Genomic DNA, 18,396 nt, shown 5'->3' with positions numbered 1-18,396 from the left:
TCCAGGAAGTCCAAAGTTATTTAAAAAATAAAACCAACCCAAACTCAAGCATAATGTGAATTTCAAGGCACATTCTTCAATAATTCAGTTCACTAAAACAGAATTCTCTACATGAAAATTTGTAGTTTTCTAGTTCTGAAATCCCCCAGAAGGTCAAAGAGGAAAGCTCAGAGCAACAAAAACGTTCAAGGTACATTGCCAGTAAAGCTGCTACACATCATAGCTACACTGAGTAGTATTGAAAACTAAATATTGAGTGTAAAAAATAGTATATGTGTCTGAACAGTTGTTGAGAATAGGCAGGAGTGGCAAAAATTAGGAGACAATGGAGGAGACAGTAGTCATCAGTTTTCCCTAAGCTCTTCACAAAGAATTCTTTCCTTCCACAAGGCCAGGCTCTGATGGGTGCTTTAGCTGCCCACACAATCAGCGAGAGCACAGTTCAGCTGGACACTCACACCAGCAGTGGTAGCATGGCCAAGCTGGCCTAAGAGCATGGCTAATACTGTTGCCAAGAAAATATAGGAGCAACTATTAGGAGGAATGACTTGGCCTAGGATAAATGACTTGACGTCATCTCCTTTCAGGTGATATAGACAGGAGTGTTGAGGCCCAAGGTCTCACAGCTGTGCTGTCATACCCAAAAGGGTAATCTCTGCTTTCCCAAGCAAGAGCCCTGTCCCTGTTGTGCACAGCTGTCTCCAAAACAAATATATTAACCGCACCAAATGGACTTGATTTGCAAGTAGTATTCGCAAAGCACCCAAACATCCTTTGCTGAGAGGCAAAATACAGTACAATTTCCCTCCACCTTATGCAGGTGCACTGCATTTTCATTCGTATTACAATTAAGAGACATTACAGGTCAGGCACACACATCAGCTACAAAATGGGACAATGATTATTCAGCCCAACCCTGCTCACACAACATCAGACTTTGTCTAGTTTTAATTTGAGACTCCCCTCACCCCAAACCCTTGACTTTTTTTTTCAAGCTATGGTAATACTTACATAAATGAAGAAGAAACTTTTCCACATGAGATCTTGAGTGTGCCACCCTACAATGACCTCTTTCCCTGCTTTCATAATTCAGAGATGTTTAAACAAAACCAAAAACCCCAGCATTTTTAATGGGACTGAGCAGAAGGTAGAACAATTCCCTGAGCCTTTCCAGGTCTTCCCTAATGTCAGCAGCTGTTTAATACATCTCTGCAGAAGTCCAGTAATTTCTTCTCTTTTTTTTTTACATTTTCTTTCTCAGCAGCCAGAGGTCACCGTCTTCTCACAAGTCATATGAATGCTCTCCTAAGTCATATACTTAGGAGGCAGAAATGAGAGAAGAAAGAGCATGCAAACACACTAACCGTGCAAGAAAATAGATACAAATGAGAAAAAAAAATCTGCTCTAAGGGAGGTACTTGCTTTGAAAAAGGACTACAGTCTGACCTGAAAAAGAAGCAAAGATAGAATAGAATAGAATAGAATAGAATAGAATAGAATAGAATAGAATAGAATAGAATAGAATAGAATAGAATAGAATAGAATAGAATAGAATAGAATAGAATAATAAAGAAATAACCAGGTTGGAAAAGACCTGAGAGATCATCAAGTCCAACCTATCATTCAATACTATCTAATCAACTAAACCATGGCACCAAGTGCCCCATCCACTCTCTTCCTAAACACCTCCAGTGATGGTGACTCCACCACCTCCCTGGGCAGCCCATTCCAATGGCCAATCACTCTCAGGAAGAAGTGCTTCATAAACATCCAGCCTAAACCTCCCCTGGTGCAGCTTGAGACTGTGTCCTCTTGTTCTGGTGCTGGTTGCCTGGGAGAAGAGACCAACTCCCACCTGGCTACGACCTCCCTTCAGGTAGTTGTAGACAGCAATAAGGTCTCCTCTGAGTCTCCTCTTCTCCAGGATAAGCAACCCCAGCTCCCTCAGCCTCTCCTCGCAGAGCTTGTGCTCCAAACCCCTCACAAGCTTTGTTGCCCTTCTCTGGACACATTCCAGCAAGTCATCATCTTTCTTAAACCCATGCACCATGACAAAAATTTCATTGCAATCTCATGGCATCCTATGATTCTGCCTTAGTGCATCAGTCTTTGTCGGAGACAGCAAGTCCGTGGCATGGGGCAACGGTCCAGCAATGACAAGAGCACAGTTCAGGCACAGTACCATGTTATATTTTACTCATGCATCCTTCAGCCAGACAACCTGTGCTGGCTGCACTCTTCTTTTGTAGATCAACATAATTTGAGGGTTTTAAAATTCCTCTTTTCCTTCATTTAATCATTTCTCCATAAGTCCTTAAAAATCAAGGACATTTTCAGAAATGTTTGTACAAGATCTGGCATATGAAGATTCAAATTCCTATAAATAGATTAATATCCCATTTTCTGGAATTCTAATCAGCTTCTGCTTTTGGTTTAAGCCCTATTAAATGGCAATCTCCATAGCATTTTTACGGCTGCTGAATATTCATTCCTGCTTTTGCCTTTAAAGGAAATCTACTTATTGACTCATTTTGTAACTCCCATCAAAGTACAGGTTCCAGGAGAGAAAAACAAAAAATTGAAGTGGATATAAAAGTACCACAGTTTATACCTTATAAGACAGGACACCAGAATTTCAACAGCAAATCTTTCTACACAAGGCCAGGGTAAAGCTCTGCACCTCGCAGAGTATGCATTGGTGTCTAATAGTGCTGCTCAGCATGGCCATATTCTAATATTTCCAGAGAATAGAATAGAATAAACCAGGTAGGAAGAGACCTTCAAGATCATCGCATCTAACCTATCATCCAACACCACCTAATCAACTAACCCATGTAACCAAGCACCCTGTCAAGTCTCCTCCTGACCACCTCCAGTGACGGCAACTCCACCACCTCCCCAGGCAGTCCATTCCAAGGGGCAAACACTCTCTCTGTGTAAAACTTCCTCCTGACCTCCAGCCTGAACTTCCCCTGGCGCAGCCTGAGACTGTGTCCTCTTGTTCTGGTGCTGGCTGCCTGGGAGAAGAGACCAACCTCTGCCTGTTTACAACCCCCCTTCAGGTAGTTGTAGAGAGCAATAAGGTCACCCCTGAGTCTCCTCCTCTCCAGGCTAAGCAGCCCCAGCTCCCTCAGTCTCTCCTCATATGGCTTGTGTTCCAAACCCCTCACTAACAGAGAGATCCAGCTCCAGCTTTTTATCTACTTCATGTTCACAGGAGAGCTACATTTTCTCAGGATTGGAACCAATACCACGTTTGCATTACTGATGTAACCCAGACCTAGCAAGGTCGCTTTTTTGGTTAGCATAGACACTTTGAGAAAGGAGAAAGGATAAAAATTCTGCTTGGAACACTGTGGTGGGTTAACGCCCTTTGCTGAAAACAAAAAAAAAAACCAAAGCAGAGTGGAGGGCTTGCAGGTACTTTACCCTCCCATTTTTCCCTGGGAAGCTGAGTCTGTTCCACTCCCCCCTCCCTGCCCAGCTAGGGTATAAAAAGCAGGACATCATAGCTGTTGGATCTCCTTTTGGCTCCTGCCTCTGCTGGATGAGAGCTACTGCAGCTGCCCTCCTGCTCCTCAGCCACATCACCAGACCTGATCCCTTTCCCTGCTGCCTCTGCGCCTCCTCAGAGAAAGACTGGTTTTGTATTATTCTTTTCTGTCCCCCTCCCATCCATTCTTGTTCCTTGCCCTTGTGAACCTTTCCTGTTATTGTTATATATATATGCATACATAGCTTAAAGAAAATTCTTTGCCTCTCTACTTCCAAGCTGACTCCAGATTGTTGTTTAGTGGATTTGCTCCTCACCCTTCTTTTTTCCCCTCTCTGTTTGGAAGGGGGGGGGGGGGGGAGTGGGGAAGACATTCTCAGCCTTTCCCCCATCTGGACTTTTAACTCCCAGTTAAGGCTCAAACCACTACAAACACCACTCTTAGGTCTCCTAGGTTTTCATCTGCTCCATTGCCAGTAGTTTCTCCTCTTGCAGCCGTCAAATCCCCTCACTAGTGCTGCAATGGGACTGACAAGAACAGCATCCAGCTTGTGTCCACCCAAACACCACAGCAGCTGTGTCAAGGAGCTGAGCAGTGTGGTGACAAAGCTGAAGGCAACACTGGATGTCCTGTCCCATGCAAAATCATCAAAGCATATGCCTGCCTAGGTGTAAGTCCATGAAAGCATGAAATTAAACCAGACTTGCTTTTGTTTATAGCCATATTTCCTACAAGCACTTTATATAAGAAGCAAGAAGGAGGGAAAGCTGCCATACAGCACACCTGGAGTAATCTTCAGCTGCACTTTGGCAAAATGCCTAGGCAGCAGCATGATTTTTCCCTCTAGCTAGCAAACAGATCCTATTTCCCTTCTTTCCAGGGCCCACATCCGTATACTCAGCTATAGTTTTGGTAGCAGCCTTTATAGCTTTCATATGGTTACCATTTCTAAGGAAACCACTTCCTTAGTATAGACATAGTATATTTTTTTATTTTCATGTTATTCCAGATTTGGCAGAACATACATACAGTATGGAAAAGGGGGAAGCAGCAACCGCAAGGGACAGAAATCAGACCGAGAAAAGTCAAAAGGTAAGCATGTTTAAGACAACAGATCAAATGAGGAAAAATCACTATGAGAGAATGTCTCAAGCTCACTTTCTGTCTTACTTTTTTTCAGTACAGCTATCACAACTGTTCAGATCTTTTCTGGCAGGATTTCATGTAAGCATTGTGTGTAGAGGAACCAAAGCAATCAGATCAACGTTTTCATTATTACTAATTGCCTAGGAGCATTTAGCTCTGCTTTCCTGAGGAGCACTGTGCCCTGGAAATAAGCGACCTTGCTCTCCTGCACTGTCTTGGATATGACACAGCCACCACAGCATCAACGTATAAAACTCCAAGCATTTCTGTAACTGCAGTCTGTAGCACACCTGTAGCACATGATGGTGGCTAAAAGAAGCAGCAAAGGAAATCAAAGTCTCCAGCACAGGTTGAGTATTCTTCTATCTTCATTTTCTTTCTGTTCTAAACAGCTTAGAACAAAACAAAACTATGCAAGAAGTAAATTTGCCATTTCAAGACTAAGTTTTGAAACAGCAGCTCCAGAACCCAATCCATATAAATGCTTCAGGCTCTGAGATAAAGATTAGCATTAAATGCTATGCTTATTAAAGAAAATATATTCCCAGTTCTCAGCTTGTCCTGGTGCTAGTGACTACAGTCTCCCAGGAGTGGGCTTTTCACAGAATCATAGAATCAATAAGGTTGGAAAAGGCCGCAACGATCATCAAGTCCAACCTGTCACCACAGACCTCATGACTAAACCATGGCACCAAGTGCCACGTCCAAGCCCCTCTTGAACACCTCCAGGGATGGTGACCCCATCACCTCCCTGGGCAGCTGTTGCCTACACTAATAGTATCAATTTAATACATTGACCTGTAAACTGATAAAGACAAGTTCAGGAAACTCAAGAGCACAGGTTTCAGTCTGCCACTGCAGTGGCAGGGATTTGACGTCAACCACTGCAGCTGCTTGCTCCATCACAGATCTGAATTAATTTTTTGACACACAATGAATACTGTCTTCAAAAAGCAACCAGCCACCTATCCTGAAACATCTCACCTGGCTGTAACAAAGAAGAGTTGGAAACTCTGAAATATCAAAAAGTCACTCCACTAGTGGTATAATCAATGCCTCCAAAGTCCCTTCTATCTGGGCTGAAAAGAGATGTTTAAATCCTCTCTGCAGTGTATGCCTGACAGTTATAGGTCCTTCAGATGAAGAAAGCTGATATTTACAAATTACTCAGATGCTGACCTTTGAGACCATGTTGACCTACTTATAATTCTTCTGCTCCTTGACTCTCTGAACAGGTTTGCTTTCCCATCTGCAGTGCCTGGGAAAGTGCACAACCCAGCCAGGTTCTCAGAGATTGCTCCCTGCAATATTTCCTAATGGTTTCTTCCTGATAACAGAAAAATTCTTGCATATCTCTGCCCATTTTCATCTGCTGGTGGTACTCCACCTGTTTTCTCAAGGCAGGTAACAACCAGCAGGTCATTCAAGTCCAGTGAACAAGCCTCCAAGTATTTTTTTTTTTCTCCAAATGAGAATTTAAAGAAACAGCTATTGAGGAACAAAATAAATCTCCTGAGGAGATTTGATGAGATTTGGGGTATCAGATTTTCACATGAAGACCACCTTTCTGAATTTGATGAAGACTCATGTTCTGGATCAAATATACAGATTCCAGGATAACATAAAGCACACATCTGGTGTAAGAAGTCAAAATTCATTTTTCTGACACAAAATATGTTTCAATATAGATTCCAACCCTGACTGATACTATGATAGCCTATGGTGAATCAACAGCCTGTTTTATTGGAGCACAGCATGGATGCCAGTAAGAGATGGCAATTGTGGAGCAGTGCCAGGTTAGACCAGCTGAAAATATGACTATTTTTCTTGCATGGAGAACCAAAACCTAAGAATATCCTGTTATGATCCAGGTTTATCAATATGCATTTCCAGCTATTGTAGTTTCCTCGACATTTCATACTCTGTTCTGAAGTAGGCAATGAGCTAGAAATCAGCACAGACAATGTAATGAACCAGCACTTGGGAAACAAAGCATCTCTGGATACCACTTTCCTACACAGAAATCTCAGTTGTGAAGGCTACACTTTCTCCTATACGTTGGTATTACCTTGCAGCATAGGGCCAGTAAGTGGAAATGAAAACTGCTCTTGTGTAGGATTGCAGCACAGGCTGAAAATGCACAATTTTAGCCTGGAGAAGAGGAGGCTCAGGGGAGACCTTATTGCTCTCTACAACTACCTGAAGGGAGGTTGCAGACAGGTGGGGGCTGGTCTCTTCTCCTAGGCAACCAGCACCAGAACAAGAGGACACAGTCTCAGGCTGTATCAGGGGAGGTTTAGACTGGATATTAGGAAGAAATTCTTCACAGAGAGAGTGATTGCCCATTGGAATGGGCTGCCCAGGGAGGTGGTGGTATCACCATCATTGAAGGTGTTTAGGAGGAGACTTGATGGGGTGCTTGGTGCCATGGTTTAGTTGATTAGATGGTGTTGGATGATGGGTTGGACTCGATCTCGGAGGTCTCTTCCAACGTGGTCTATTCTATTCTAATTCAGAAAGTCCTCCTCAGGGCATATAATTTAAATTTTGCAAATATTAAGAATTTGTTAGCACCAAAAGTCATTTGTGTTGTCGCCAGAGTGTACACAGAATATTTATTAAATCAAACCAATTTGAAGAGATGTCACAAAGCAGGAAAACATTTAGTTGCTTTTCCAAAGGTGTTCACTTCATCTTGTAACAGTTACAAGCATGTTGAACTCCCTGAAATTTAAAAGTAATCACATAATCCCCAAAAAAGTGAGTAAGAAGAAATACTTCCCTTTAAAAGCATTAACTGTTCCTTCTGATTATGTGACTGCGAAGTGCTCACATTGAGGCTTAAAAGTAGTTTTCAAAACTACAAATCAAGAAAAAGAACCCAGCATATTAATGCAACATAGATGTAAAGTTCAATTTGCTTTTCACAGCATAGGAGCGCAGCTTAGTACTCAGACATGGCATTTACTTTTCTGCCTTTTAATCCACACTGATAAACAAGCAGACATTTATCCCACAAGCCAGTTTTCCAAGCTATCTCTAGGACTGTGAATGCATTTCTACCCACTGCAGGCTTGCAGAGCGGAGAGCAGCACAGTAGTAAATACCTTAGCCCTGCTAGGACACATCTCATCTCTATACCTATAGAGAGACCTCTACACTTCTCCTGAAAGATAAAACAAAACCTACACATTACCTGGGAGGTTGCTACATCTTCCATGTGCTCCCTCTTCTGTAACCTCCACAAAGCCAAACTAGCAGACTTAAGGTCAGAGACCCAAGAGACTTTTACCATCATTGAATTAACATGCTTTCCAGGAAGGGGATGAATGGTGCATGGCTCTACTTCTTTTCCAGTTCTTGTGAATGATAGCCTACCTACCAGCTCGGATACCACTGGAATAATAGATACTTAACTGAAGCCTTGGCCAGGAGTTGACATAATGCTGAAAGCAGACTCAGTTCCTTTTACTTCTGCTGGAGCAAGGAATGAAAGCTGAGATTGTTTCATTACCAAAATGGAATTTTCAGAAGATAAATGAAGGGGCCAATCCAGCCCTTCTGAAAAAAAATCTATGCAACCTCAAAATAATAGTCAGGACCATGATGAGTTTGAGGTAACTAGTATCATATTTTGGGGGCCAATTTATTGGGTATGCTTTTGGAATTATGAGGCTACATCCGACAGGAGGAACAGCAACAAGGGTGCTCATTTCCAAAAGAGCAGCATTTAATTGCTAAAAATAGATATGTTTGGGGTTTTTTTTATTAAGTAAAGTTCTTTCTGAAACTGTACCTTCTTTGGTTCCTTCCTTGGCCCAGTTTTCAGTACTGGAAACTGCTAAAGTCTGTCTATATCAGACCAACTCATTAGCTAGGAAGACAGAGTACCTATAGCTGGAACAAAACCCCTCTGCCTGAATAGATTCCTTCTGCAGTGATGATGAACTGCTGCACTCTCCCTCTCTTTAGGCCAAAGGACACCCTCAATCAATGTGTAAAGTTCTGTTTTAGAAGAAAAGCAGGAAGCCAGCAAGCTACAACAGCACAAACTGGGCAAGTACAGTCCAGCTCCTGCTGCCTGAATCATGACAGCGCTCACAGCCATGGTCAGCATTCTTCCCATCAGGCAGAAGGAATATAAGTTGTTATATTCTGAAGAATCATTCAATGGTTATTAACATTTAATTCAGTTAGTTTATTCTAACACCTTTGGAAAAATTCATTGCATACAGTATTTGCCATCCAGCCTCCCAATTCCTTATCCAATAGTATATAAAAACAGCATGAGGAAACTTTCCGAGAGAAAGTTATCATCATTGAAGAGACAGAGGAGTGTGCAATGCAATCATGAAACACAAGGAGAGGAATCATGCTCAACAGCACTTATTTTCTAGTATAACTAATACATCATTTATGGTGATTTGCTGTTTGTGGTGAGCTCTTACCCAAATATCTTGTTTCAAAGCAAAAACATAAGTGCAGCTGTTCCTGGATGTGCTTTATCTTTGGCTTCATGCTAAGTGCAGATATAGCTCTCAAACCCACCTCTTATTTCAGGCTAGAATAGAAATAATTCCTTCTCTACCATGACTTATTTGACAAGATTGTAATTCTCTCTATAGACAGCCTCAGAGCTGTGGAAGTATTTTCTGCTCATCCTAGCTCAGCAAAACTAGCTCCTGGCTGCCAGATTTGACAGGTGTACAGGTCACATTCAGAAACTTGTATTTTCTGGACTGGGTGGGAACTCATCAAGTTCAAAAATTTAATAGCTCTGAGAAAACATTTCAGTCTATTTTATCCTCCACTGTGTGAACATAACTCTCCGTTAAAGACCATTAGGGTAAATTGAATAACTCTAAGATGTGAAAATTTGTCCAACACCTTTCTTTTTTTTAGACAAATTAAATATACACATATTGTAGTTGGCAACCTCTTTCAAGAGATAAAATGAGACAATATGCTGTACAGACTTACATAGCTTTCATACTAGAAACATGCTGAAAATCCAAGGGTAGTTCTAACATGCATTGAGTATCTCTGGCACTTTGCAAGAAGGGTGGACTTGCAGCAGAGATACAGTCACAGTGCTTTAAATGCAGTAGTCCAATACTTCCTGCAAGTGCACACAGCAGCACAAGTACATATATTCAGACATGAAATCCCAGACTGGAATAATCACCTCATTTAAATATCCAGCAAGAAAAGTCTTCTTTCATATGTCACTAGAAAGTTCAGATCCTTCAAATGGGGAACAGTGTTTCCACTGTAGCAGCTGGCACTGCGGTTCTCAAAGAACTTCATCCCACGCTTACATCCCCAAAGAGTGATAAGGGCACTCCAGAATAAACACAATGGTCCACTATTGCTAGTCTTAGTTATTAAGTGAATCTACTGACTTCTTGTCAGCACAAGTACTTCCTTTCAACACCAATTGTTTGCTGAACCAGAGAATGTAGTTTTGATGCCACAACATTAAAACCACCCCAAACCCATACCTTGCATTATAATATTGCCTACAATCTCTAGTGGCACTTTAAAGTCTAGACTAGACTCTTCTTCACTAGCACTATAATAAATTACAGCCACAGGCCTGTTTTTGGAGCACTGTCTTAAGCTTTCTCTTAGCAATACTCTTTTTCTTCATGCCATAAACAAGGACTGTGTCATATCAATATTGATCAGCACTGAAATATGACAGTTTCCTGTCAACAGAGCTGACTTGTGTTAGTTTGGCCAGCTGCTCGGCTTTCAAACAGTTTCACTGCAGTGATTCTTTAAGAAGCAACACTTTTGATATTTCAGAGGAATATTTTATTGTAGGCAAACCATGAACATCTCTAAAGTTCTCTCACTTTTTGCTAACATTTTATTGTTTGATGCATATGCACAGTGCTAGAGGGCAATACTACAAAACAGTGCTCACAGTCCAAAGAGGTGCTGCACACAGCTACCTTATATCAGAGCCACCCAAAGAGTTACAAGAACAGACAAAGCTAAAGGTAATTCTCCCTATTGCTTAGCAGACTTCATAAGCATAGAGTAGAAGGTAGACAGGAGCTTTGATCATTCTGTGCATTCTGCACACTTGTACAGAAAGTCAATAATTTATCTTATTAGTAACACCTTAGAGGTTTCTGGCCTCCCTGGTATCACAGTGCCCTTCTCTGACAAGCAAGCTTACTACAAAAGTCATACACCAGACAAACTCCTGCTAAGTTTGTCAAGCACAAAAACTTTGAGATAGCTCTAAGAAAGCTTTCAACATCCAAAAGAATAAATAGATGACAGATATATCTACAGAACTGAAACTTTTTCCATTCATTATTAACAGATTTCTGCCACATAACTTTTTCATCATTTTATCAATAATTTATCTATTAACTGGTCATCCACTGAATTTTTATAAACATAGTAAGAAGCCATTTCAAATTTAACTGCTTTCCATGTAAACATATACCATTAACTGCATAAATGAATTTGCAAAGTAGATCATCTGAATCTCTCCCACCTTTGAAGGCAGAACTAAAGTTATTTTCTAATAAATTTTAACCTGTACCCTAGTTTTCTCCCATTAATATTAGATGGCTGTACAGAGTACTAAGGCACTATGTAAACCATCACTGGGACAAAAAGTCAGCTTTTAGAAGTCCTACATGGGTGGCTGCCTTCTTTGATTTACTATAGCACAAGTCATATAAAACGCTGAGTGTGGTCTTTGGTAGTGCTGCTGCTGTGGGATGGGGATGAGGAACAAGCATGAGCAAAGCCACAGAACAGAGCAGGACAAATGTCAATAGATTATGAAAACATTACAGGCATGGCAAAGAAGATTGAACCTAAGAGATGTCCTGAACTCTGAAGGACTTGGAGGAGGAGACAAGATTTCCTACATTAGATGGGCTGCCAAACAGTGGTCACAGCCAGAATTCAGGATTTTATTTCCCTGCTGCATTTAGTCTCTTCTTCTCCAAATCAACACTATATTGTTCAACAGTAAACACAGCTGATTCTGCTCCTTATGCAGAATGAAGCAAGTGTTTACCAGCTGCCCCAAAGCCATGAAAGTCTGTCATGAAAGAGAGAATAGAATAGTATAGAATAGACCTTACCTTCTAGATCATGGTGTCCAACCTATCATCCAACACTATCTGATCAACTAAACCATGGCACCAAGCACCCCATCAAGTCTCTTCCTAAACACCTCCAGTGATGGTGACTCCACCACCTCTCTGGGCAGCCCATTCCAATGGCCAATCACTCTCTCTATGAAGCATTTCTTCCTAACATCCAACCTAAACCTCCCCTGGTGCAGCTTGAGACTGTGACCTTTTGTTCTGGTGCTGGTTGCCTGGGAGAAGAGACCAGCCCCCTCCTGTCTACAACCTCCCTTCAGGTAGTTGTAAAGCTGAAGTCTTTGATCATCCCAGTGTACGGAGCTATCAAAGTGTTTGAACTTGACTATTGTTACAACTCTCTTAACACTAAAAAACCCCACAAAGTATCAAAGAGTGGCCTTGTACTATATTTGCACGATAACCTATTAATCAACATCCCTATGCAAAGTTCACCTCTTATTAAAAATAATTAGCTTGACAGATTAGCACTCCCAGAGCAGAAAGCTGCCAAACTTAAAAGCTGTGCTGCAGTTCTCACGCACAGCTCTTGGCAAAAGTGAGACTGACATAACTTCTCAACATCCCTACTTAATTCACTGGCAAAAGGTAGAAGAATTTATATGCCTCATGTGTAAGGTTATGTCAAAATTGCATCTATTTTTGCAGTAGATCTTACACATCCAAATCCATCTGTAAATATCCCTCAGCTTCCATAAAACTGAAGCCTCCAGGAATCCACTGTATTGGAGATCAGACAGTGATCAAACCCCTGCCTTCCCACTTGCAGTGTGTCATATACAGGTTGCATAGTGCCTGAAAATAAATAGCAAACCTCTGACGAAAAGGCGAGGTAAGGATTTACTCTTGCTTTGCTTTTAGGTACCACACATCTGAGCTGGAACTCTACAAATTCCAGGAAGCCAAAGAGCAAATCAAATCAAACAAACACCAACACAGCACAGTTTCCCCAGGTCTGGCACCACCAGTGTGCTGGATTAGTAGTTCCTGTTGAAAGTGGTCTCCTTGTACATCTGTTTTAATTTCAGCATTTGAGATTATTGCCTACTTAGAAAAATATATTGGTCCTTCTTGACTCCTGGATCCTATTCTCATGTGTGCCTATGACTAAAGGAGACTTTGATTATTCACTAACTTATATTTGCTACAATTTACTTCATATTTACCTGCCTAGGTTAGGCCACACCTTGAGTACTGTGTCCAGTTCTGGGCCCTTCAATTTAAGAAGAACATTGAGAATCTTGAACATGTCCAGAGAAGGGCAACGAGGCTGGGGAGAGGCCTTGAGCACAAGCCCTGCAAAGAGAGGCTGAGGGAGCTGGGATTGTTTAGCCTGGAGAAGAGGACACTCAGGGGAGACCTTGTTGTTGTCTACCACTACCTGAAGGGAGGTTGTATCCCGGTTGGGGCTGGTCTCTTCTCCCAGGCAACCAGCACCAGAACAAGAGGACACAGTCTCAAACTGTGCCAGGGGAAGTTTAGGCTGAAAGTGAGGAAAAAGTTCTTCACAGAGAGAGTTGTTAGCCATTGGAATGTGCTGCCCAGGGAGGTGGTGGAGTCACCACCCCCAGAGGTGCTCAAAAAGGGGTTGGACGTGGCACTTGGTGCCATGGTTTAGTAGTCATGAGGTCTCGGGTGAAAGGTGGGACTTGCTGATCTTTGAGGTCTTTTCCAACCTTATTGATTCTATGATTCTATAAATAACTTTAAAATGAGGAGCTGATCTAACTTCTCCCAAGGAAAGGCAATGAGGCATGAGCAAAGAACCAAACTATCTTATGAAACCTTAGCTCCATAAGAACAGTTATCACAGAATCCACCAAAATACACTTCCCCACGCTCACGACACCACAGGATGTGATGTGCCAGAGAAAAGGTCTGTTTCTGAAGATGTGCATAACTGTGGTATCTTGGATAATGTAGTGAGCTCAGAAAAATGGTAACTTTTGAAATGGAAAAATGGTAGTTTGCACAGTAATTGCAAGCTATCAGAAATGCCAGATTTACTTAACCGCAAGACAGAACAAAGGCTGGCCTCAGTTTGAGGCAATTAAACTCCGCAGCAATCAACATAAAAATAAGAAGCCTTTGTCACAAATGTGCTCCTTTGTTTTTACTGGAAATTGTGAAGCAGCTCAGCCTCAGTGAACCAGAGACTGAGCCAAACTACAGGTCTCCCCTCTGCAAAGACTGCAGTCTGTGCCCTTTGTGCTTTCTCTGGACAGATGGCACTGAGAAAGTGAGGAGGGAGGAGAGGAACAGGCACCAAGACAACGTTTCCTTTTCAAACTATCAGCCAGGTCAAAGGGAAGCGGGCATTGCTCACAGAGACCGGAAGCTGTTACAGAGTTTGTCTGCCATTTAAGATGTGATCTCATCTCAACTGATGGGCACTTTGTTTATGGAATCAAATCCATAACAAGTAATGAGCAGATTGATTTGGCACATAAAGTCACACGTCATTATTTCTCCAAAATCTAGAATTATAGTTACTTAATTTAGTGTATGTAATAACTAATAAAGCAATTGACATAATACAATCTGAAAGCTAAAAGAATATATTTACAGCACTGAGAGGGGTCTGTTCCCTCATTCAAGCAGCATTATTCCCTCTTCAGCAACATTATTCTCTCTTTCTCATCCCCATCTAATTTTCTTCAAACAAATTACCCTTGTGCCCAGTCCTTCCATTGACTTTGGAGGTGCCTAGGCTGGGTAAGGGAAAGGAAGGAAAAAAACCTCAACCACAACCAGAAAGTATTTTAAATTGAAAAAAGCTCTGGGCACTGTGACTACGTTTTTAACAAAGAAAACTTGAGGCAGTGTGATGAACCCTTTACATATTATCCTTTTGTAAGAACTTTTCTCCTCTGGCTAGTTCACTTTTCTTATTATTCCAAAAATGAGGGCTAGCTCCTTAATCTTTTTCCCCCTTCTTCTCTCCTTTCTGACATGCTGTATTTGCTTTCAAAAGGAACTAGGAATTTTGAGCCTTTTCCGTACCCGGTGTGCTAGCTGTTATACAGGCCTTGCAGCAGGAGATTACATAAATGGTACTTGAAGCAATAATGGTGCAAACCAATATTCTAAAGGAACATTTTTATTCATGCCATAAGAATCGCCTCATTTCTTTTCCATAGGAATAGATACGATTAATTGAATGTTTCTGTTTCCAAAGCCCATTAAGCTGCAATCTGCCTTCAGCAAATGATAGAGAGATTCACTGTGCTAGACAATGGTTTGGGCTTGTTTGTAAGTTTTATTCACTATTATTTTGTGACATAGCTGCTTCTGCGTAGGTTTTGATAATGGCAAACACAACTCTGCTGAGAATAGGAACAAGTAATAAGACTGATATGAGGAATTCTATTTTCATAGCTGTGTCCAAAAAAATCCTGCAAGATTCTAGAGAAAAGCTGAAATGATCTCATTTGATGTACCATTAGGTGCAAGAGCTGCCAACCAGGATGTGAAAAGCAAAAGCCATAAAGGACAGCTAAAGGTACATGGAACCTGATTAATCCCAAACTACTCTCCTCTGTCCTTTAGACACAATTTTCAGCCTCTCCACAGAAATAGCTCTAAAATCCATGACCACATGTTTGTGAAAACAATTTCACTCCAGGAAGATGCACATTTTATAACCACCTTCTTTAGATGGCACATTTATCCATGGAAACTTCCCAGAAACTAAGAGAAGACAAAGAATATTCTTAAACAATATTGTCTGCATCACATCCTAAAACAAGGTCATTTTTCTGCACACAAGGGTTTTTGATGAGAGATGGGACAACAGGGCACTAGTCCACGAGCTCTGGCACTGCTCTTGAGCACTGTGGGGTAGGCACCTGCTATAAGTATTAAAAGCTACAACTGAAGAGACAAAAGAAATGTTTACCTCATGCAGTTTGAGCAGGATCATTTTTAGAAAGGGATTTATAGGAGTCTGAAGTCCTGCTCTAGCACAGGGCTTTTGATTTTCCTCTTGCGTCTTAAAAGGACTTCCTAGAGACAGCTGAATTAAGCTACTTCATAAAGAAAGTAATCTCTTCTCTTTTGTGTATCAGTATAGTAGCAAAGTACGCAGCCCTTAGCACCCAGAGAGCATCCTTTCATCTTTGATTCTAGTTTGGACAAGGAATTGTGCTGTAATGACACCCTCCAATGTAACAACCAACATGTTTTTTGTCAATCTTCACTGAACCTCATCTGGATTGTTATCAAAATTAAGGTGTAGGTTTAATTTTCACCCATCATAATGAAGAGAGTAAGAAGGATGAAGAAGCATTGGAAAGATAAACAGTCAGCTTAAAGGAGGAGTGATATCCATCCTCCTCTTTGCATATTTGTCCTATTTTTTGTTTTAACCAAAATGTAGCAGTGGCATATTCACAACTATGACCAAATTGCTTTGCCACTTTCGTACTTTATTACGAACAAGCAATGCTAACAGGTTAGCAAAGGGCTTCATAGTAATCCTGGCAATTTACAACATATCCTCCCTGCTTTCACATCCATACAAAACAATTACCATGATGCTCAGACCAAAACAAAGACTCTATTTTTGTCACATTGCTGCCCTTCAGCACCAACAAGACACTTAGCAGCACTACAATTTACTGTTACATCATTTTGGACCTGTTTGTAGTACCCAGGCCTATTTCATTGTTGACCTTCCTGCAACATGCATTGGGTCCTGCAGGATATTAGGGAAATAATTGTGTAAAGCATAACTTTTGCTGGAGCTGAACTGTGTACAGCTATTCTGAAGGTCTCAATGGGAAGCCACACACTGGTTTTGGGTTGACAGAGAGTAGAGGCTTCAGGGCATTTTAGAAAGCAAAAGGCAAAGTATATTTTGGCAGGCTTAGAGAAAGAAAGTGAGGGAGAGGACAGATTTGTACACTCAGGAAAAGAATAAAAAGAGCACTAATTCCAAAGTATTTGCTAAGAAATTTACAGCATCTCTTTGAAACAACATCTCAAAGGTATTTGCTGTACTAATCTAAACAAATACTTAGGAACACATTCTCCATTCACATGGTAGTTATGAGCCAAGCTCCTCTTTTAAAAAAACAAACCAAACAAACCCAAAACACTCCAGCAAAACCTAGGGAACATGCACACCTATGCCTCGTTGATCAGAAGAACAATAAAATCAAATCACCTCACCTTCCAAACTACATGAAGGTAGCCTCTTTTTGGAGGCATTTCCCTGGGGATAGAAGTTTGAAATGGACCAAAAAAAAACACCCTACTACTAAATATCAGCTTCACCAATGTATGCAGCAGCTCACAGCCTGTAAACACATCCATTGGATACATCTAAGAGAAACTTCAACACAAACCCTAGAAAACTCAAGCAATGAAACCAGAACTATTTCTTTGCCATTAGGGATGCTCACTGAAGAACAGGGCCAAGCATAGGGTTCTGCATTTGAAGTTTTTGTGGCCTTTCCTGGTGCACTGAGAGACACTTTCATAGAGAGAGACATATATCTGTCATACATAGGCAGTTTCAAAGCTCAGCCTGATTGATGGACAGTGTATTGAAGACCAACAGATTTAAATATCTTTTAAATCATTCTCACTGATATCCATTTCAGTTACTGCAAACACTTAGTTTAAAGCATAAATTAGAGTGCTAACAAAGAAATATTTTGTCCCTGAGTCTCCACTTTATGCAGAACATGAGACAAGGACAAACTAAATGCCCAGAGAAAGAAGAGACAAGTTTCCATTCAAACTTCTGGGGCCAGTAGGGTGAAGAAGTGATCTCAAGTGAAAAAAGCTAGAGTAGCCTCCTGCAACACACACTAAGCAACTTGCTGTTCCTTAGCCTCTGTTGGCCAAGGCTCCTGCAGCACAGCAGTGCCTCAAGGTTGAAGAGGTCACAGCAGATTGCCCATGGGGAGGAGAGATACCATGGGGTATCAGTGCACTGCTGTGGAGATACTTCCAAACAATATTGGGCAAGAAAACTCACCCTAAAAGCATCACCAAGGGACCTTATTTTATATGAGAAGAGAGACTAATTTCATACAGTTTCACCACAGAGCCAGAGGATGAAGGTGCATCATCATCTAGCTCCACATACAGGTTTGATTTCAGCTTAAAAACAAAACACCACGAGTCAAACCCATAGAAGCAACCATACTTACACAACCTCCAGGTCCATAGAAAAAAGCCATGGCCTTCCTCTCATGAACTGATGCTGTCACCTTCTTTTCCTGTCTCAAGGTGCTCTCTGATGCAGTGGTTGGTCAGTGACATACACAGATTTCTCATTTGTCAAACACCACTCAAAACCAGTGCTCCAGAAGCTGCTGAATCCAACCCCCAACTTCTCAAAAAAAAAAACAACAGAAAAAAAAAGCCATCTAGACAAGCCAAAAAAAACCCCACCTCTTCTCAAATAGCTTCCAAGCTCATTGGTGCAAATGTAACCCACCTATGCAAGCTGCTAGAGAAAGCCCAGGCTGTACTTGTTAGCACAACAAGGCAGTGGAAGGGGAGCAATAAATAAGCACAACAGAAGCTCTGACAGAGAAAATCTGTCCTGCTCACAGTCAAGACAATGGCTGATGTCCCAACAAGAAGCAGTGTTGTTCCCTGCA

General features: G+C 41.4%; 1 protein-coding gene across 1 annotated transcript in view; it reads right to left on the bottom strand.

Annotated features, from left to right (window-relative positions):
• Positions 1–17,974, bottom strand: part of INSC (INSC spindle orientation adaptor protein) — a 103,860-nt gene extending 85,886 nt beyond the window's left edge. Inside the window, exon 1 of the mRNA XM_068148595.1 lies at positions 17,941–17,974. The gene's annotated coding sequence lies outside the window, so the exon portion shown is untranslated. The remainder of the gene's footprint in view (positions 1–17,940) is intronic.
• Positions 17,975–18,396: the final 422 nt, after the last annotated feature.

The sequence above is a fragment of the Melanerpes formicivorus genome, unplaced genomic scaffold (genome assembly GCF_026170545.1).
Source record: "Melanerpes formicivorus ecotype bairdi unplaced genomic scaffold, bMelFor1.0.p_v2 SCAF_16, whole genome shotgun sequence".
NCBI lineage: Eukaryota > Metazoa > Chordata > Aves > Piciformes > Picidae > Melanerpes > Melanerpes formicivorus.
Note: the sequence above shows the minus strand (reverse complement) of the source record. Positions and strands in the feature narration are given on the sequence as shown.